Here is a 5,951-nt window from a genome sequence, read left to right as displayed (position 1 = left end):
CTATAGCGAGGGTTTGCTAGGGAAACAATCATTTTGTCGCAAATGTGACAATGACATGAAATCCATTGTAGATGGTATTCTGTAGCTGGATTCCATCACAAATTTCATGGTAGTGAATCCCTAGAAAAATTTGTGGTGGTGAATCCCTAGCAAATTCCGTGGTGGTGAATTCCTAACAAATTTCGTGGTGGTGATTCCCTAACAAATTTCGTGGTGATGAATCCCTAGCAAATTTCATGGTGGTGATTCCCTACTAAATTATGTGGTGATAAATCTCTAGCAAATTTTGTGGTTATGGATCCCTAGCAAATTTGGTGGTGATGAATACTAGCAACTTCCATGGTGATGACTCCCTAGAAAATTCTATGGTCATGAATCCCTAGCAATTTCCGTGGTTTATATTATATACCAGATTCCATAGCAAAGATTTCATAGGGACGGATCGATAATCGATTTATAAATTAAATCCAAATTATTTTGTAGTAAAATATGAAAAACAAAAATAACAAAAAAATGAAATAACATTATAACATAAAATAATACAATAGTTATTTATTACATGGAAAATGGAAAGTGGCTACTCTAAAATAAATATTTTTCAATAAACATATCAACACTTTATGACCTACTAGTTTTATTGTTCTCTAATAACATTAATAATATCCATTGCCGAATTATGTTGTTTATCAAGTTGCTCGACTCTTGCGTTGTATTGGTCTTCTTGGACCTACATTATTTCTTTAAACTCTTTGTTTTGCTCTTTTTGTTTAGCAACAAGCTCCCTGAATTCTTCCATTTCATCATTGTTTTTTCGGAATGTAAGATACATTCGTTTTACCATTAATCTTGGGAAATGCCTTAGCAAAAGAGCCTAATCCATAAAGTCTTCTCTTTTTGTCGTGACCACCAACAACATCATAAACTAATTTTTCATCCTCAAACTCAACACCTTCAACTTCCAGCTCTTCCCGTTTTTCTGTATAGGCCGCTTACAAAATAATAATAATTCAAATTAAAAGATATCAAAGTTATGAATGACATTAAGTACTAGCTACAGTATAAAAGTTTAATTGCACTGAAATGAATATTAAATGAATTTTTCTATCTTTTTCATTTGTAAATGTGACTCCATCATGATTCTTCGTGTGTGTATACAGGAACAATTCACTATGGGGTGGATCATGTCCTAATTTCCTCTTCTGCATAAATACCATAAAATGTAAAACATACACGTAAACATAAACATTGACGTACCATTAAAAAATTACCAAATCATAAGCTATCTTCAAATGATTTGCGGATCCAACGTTATGGGTAGGTTGTCCTATTCCATCAGCCAGACTGGTGTGCCTATTTTTCTTGTTCTGCTAAGATTTCAGCTTGTATTCAAATGTATTCCATTTTGATTGCCAGGAGTTCAGACTTCTTGTGAAATAAGAGCTGCTTTAAAGGTATGCAGGTTTCTTTGTGGGCTTCGCATGTTGTAGAGATATTGGCCATAACTTTGTGCGGCTTTACTTACCCAAGTTTTCCTCACCATCGAGTCTATTGTTTCACCCAACAACTTTTTTTCTAGACATTAACAATATAAACATAAGTTTGAATGTAAATGTTTACCAAACAACAATTTATCACATATAGTTAAGTATCTGGAACTCATCCCAATTAATTGACGCATTTCTTTGGTTACTTTTCCAAAAGTGTAGCCTTCTGGATCTACTCTTTTTAAAAAGGGCTGACTAATAATGTGTGCACAAGTTCTTGGTGGCATGAGCCTATAAATAATCATGTGATCTTTTTAGTTTTGAATTAATATGTACGTATACACCAAAAGTTTATACATAGAAAAAAGTTGTAATATATGATAGGTAAATCACGTTTTTTGACAAACATGAAGAGTTAAACATCCATCTGGTCCACAATCTTTAGAGGAAATGTTTTCACCTTCTACATTTTCCACAACAGATCCATTCATGGTTGGTTGTGTTGGTGTAACATCCATAAATTTTACGCCAAATTTAAACTTTTCCAATCACAAATAAAACCAAATAGTATTTGTTTACAAAATGTTTTCAATCATTATTCATCAGACTGTCCATAAAACCAGATCATAAGGATGAGGAGCAATACGGTCACGCCTTCACCTTGCCGTGATCTCCTGAAGGACCTGAAACATTAAACTGAAAACTGTAAGCCCAAGGGCTTAATGAGCTACCGCCAAAATACCAATATCACACCGATAATACCATATCAGCAACAGACAAACATGCATACTGGGCCGTCGGCCTGACTGGACCGCCTGCAGGGACTACAGTCTATATGAATCTGTCTCGAGCCTTCGACATAACTGGACGGCCACGTGGGCCTACAGTCTCCCCGGACCGCTCATAGGGTGTGTTGGCCTTCAGCATAAAGCAGGACCGCCTCAACCCAAACAACAACCAATTAACCATGTATGCATAACTAGCATATACTGTCATATACAAACATCAACATATCTATCTCACTAATCATCAATCATAGCAATCTCTCATAACTAGAGCATCGACCTAGCAGGTCACTATTATAGCACTCCCTACGGATCATAAGAGCATAACATACTATCTATCCTAATTTCGATCTAAGAGATCATAACCATGGGTAGCATACCATAACAATAACAACTAAAGGTTCGGCCTTTGTGCCTTAGACCGTATTGATATAGTGAAGATAACTCACCTTGCAGATGTCAAATCGGTAGATAAACGTCAACCCTTGGATCACCGCCACAAACTCCACCACCTATTACCATAGCATAATCAAACCCATAAGTCCCCAACCTTTCAAGGTATCCCATAAGCCAACTAATCAACCCTGATCAAAGTCAAAGTCATTAGTCAAGGTCAACAGTCCATGTTGACCCTAACTCGCCGAGTTCCTTGAATTACTTGCCCACTCGCCGAGTCACCGGAGTGACTCGTCGAGTTCCTTCGGTTTATGATCGAAACCCTAAGGCCACTCGTCGAGTTTCCTTCTTGCAAGTCGACGGTTACACACGCATACATAAATTGATGAAACCTCATCCGACTCGCCGAGTTGTTCATCCAACTCGTCGAGTCTACAGTAATCTTCATCGGACTCGCCGAGTTGTTCATCCAAATCTTCTGGTCCAGGCTCATCTTCATGAGACTCGCCGAGTCAACCTTGCGACTCGCCGAGTTCCTTCAGTCCTTAAGCCATACAGACTCTTTTAAGCCATACACTGTCTCAAAATTATAGATCCAAGCTTCTAAGGCATGCTTTTCACATAAAGTTGCAAACTTTACGTGTATGCATAGCTACAAAGGCTCTAAATGTCAAATCCAAGCTCACAATGGGGTTTCATACTCAAAGAGGCTTCATACATGACCAAATTCGGAGCTTTATGACTCTAGAACCCAAGAAGGGTCCAGATATGATGTTATAACTTCAGATCTAGCTCATATCCCACATAATCATCCCAACCAAACCACAAAACCCTACATCTCAACCAAAAGAGGTCTAGAAGGAAAATGAAGTAAAGGTGACGACTTGATACCTCCAAATGATGCTATCTGTGGTAGATTTCTGATTTCCCACACTTCCTTTCCCCTAGCCTTTTGTCCTCCAAGCTCTTTTTCTCAAAAGATCTCCTTTCCAAAGCTTTAGACACACAAGAATGAAGCACCACACGAATTAGGGTTTTCTGAGCTCTCAATGGACTGCAAAGAGGCCAAAGGAGGATTATGCTTCCTTAAATAGGGTGCAAAACCCTGTGATTTAGGATTTCATCTGCCAGCTCCTACTCGTCGAGTCCCTTCATGGACTCGGCAAGTAGCCCACTAAATACGCGTCCCAAACCCGCTGCTACTCGGCGTGTAGGACAACCAACTCGTCGAGTAGACCTCAAAATCAAAGAAATTCATATTTAAACAATACCTGAGAATCGGGGCGTTACAATTCTCCCCCACTTGAACTAGACTTCTCCCTCGAAGTCTGCTGGAATAAACAACGCGGGGTAATGCTCTCGCATTTCCGCCTCCGACTCCCATGTCCACTCAGATCCCCTCCGATGTTACCACTACACTTTCACCAAAGGTATTTCCTTGTTCCGAAAGATCTTCTTCTTCCTTTCCAAGATGGCTACAGGCCTCTCCACGTAATTCAGGCACTCATCGACCTAAATATCATCCAGCGATACTACTACCTCCCGATCCATAATACACTCTCGCAACTGCAAAACATAGAACGTGCTGTGAATTCAGCTGAGCTCCTTCGGTAGCTCAAGCCTATAAGCCACTTTGTCAACCCTGGCAATGATCCTGAATGGCCCAATATAACGGGGACCCGATTTTCCCATCTTCCTGAAGCGAATCACACCCTTCCAAGGCGAGACCTTCAGAAGTACCATGTCACCAACCTAAAACTCTAAATCTGTCAGCGTCTATCAGCGTAACTCTTTTGCCGACTCTGAGCGGTCTGCAGCCGCTGTCTAATCTATTGGATCTTTTCGGTAGTCTGCAAGACTACCCCATCACCCTGTATCCAACCTCCCCCCCAACAGACCGGGGTTCTACATCTCCGACCATACAACAGCTCAAAAGGCGGGGCGCCAATACTAGAATGATAGTTGTTGTATGCGAACTCTGCAAGTGGTAGGTGGGAATCCCAAGTCCCACCGAAGTCAATGACGCACGCCCTCAACATATCTTTGAGGGTCTGAATGCTTCGCTCACTCTGTCTATCGTTCTGCGGATGGAACACTGTACTAAAGTGCAGCCGCGTACCCAGTTCCTCATGGAACTTCTGCCAAAAACGGGAAGTAAACCTGACATCCTGATCGGAAACGATGGAGACCGGAATCCCATGGCGAGAGACAATCTCGTTGACATACATGTCGGCCGACGAACTCTCCCGTATGGCCAAGAAATGGGCACTCTTGGTCAACCGATCCACTATGACCCATATAGCATCGACCCCCCTTACCGTCCTTGGAAACTTCGTAATGAAGTCCATCATGATCTATTCCCATTTCCACATGGGAATTTCCAGATGCTGCAGCTTACCATGCGGCCTCTGATGCTCGGCCTTGACCATCCTACAGGTCAGGCACCTCTCAACATACCAAGCGATTTCTCGCTTCATACTGGGCCACCAGTCACTCAAGATCAGATCGCAATACATCTTGGTGGCCCCCGAGTGTATAGAAAAGTGATACTTATGAGCCTCCTCCATCACTATCTTCCGGACCCCTCCGGACATCGGAACTCAAACCCGACCGTGTCGGGTCAATAATCCGCAGCTATCCTGAACAAACCAGGTGCTCTCGCCCTTAATCCGCTCCAACTTCCAGTTCTCTAGTCTCATGCCCTCAACCTAAGCATCCCTAATCAAGCTCACAAGCGGGGAATCCACCGCTATCCTCATACACCTTGCTGGGGTAGAAGACCCAGCTGACTTGCGACTCAAAGCGTCTGCAACCACATTCGCTTTACCAGGATGGTAAAGGATCTCACAATCATAGTCCTTGACTACATCCAGCCACCTGCGCTACCTCATATTCAGATTCGGCTAATCCATGATGTGCCTCAAACTCTTGTGATCCATGTATATAGTACATCGGACCCCATACAAATAATGCCTCCAAATCTTGAGAGTGAATACCACCGCTCCCAACTCAAGGTCGTATGTAGGGTATCTCTCTCTCATGCGGCTTCAGCTTCCATGATGCATAGGCTATCACTCGTCCCCTCTGCATGAGGACTGCCCCCAAGCATGTGATGGATGCATCACAATATACTACAAAATCCTCGACTCCCTCGTGGAGCGTCTTCATAGGCGCCTCACATAAACACCGTCAGAGGGTCTCAAACGCCCTCTATTGCTCTCGATCACACTGGAAATCCACCCTCTTCCTCGTTAGAAGAGTGAGGGGTACTGCAATCTTAGAGAAA

Source organism: Lactuca serriola, chromosome 9 (genome assembly GCF_051521515.1).
Source record: "Lactuca serriola cultivar US96UC23 chromosome 9, Lser_US96UC23_V15, whole genome shotgun sequence".
Classification (NCBI taxonomy): domain Eukaryota; kingdom Viridiplantae; phylum Streptophyta; class Magnoliopsida; order Asterales; family Asteraceae; genus Lactuca; species Lactuca serriola.
This window is presented reverse-complemented; position numbering follows the sequence as displayed.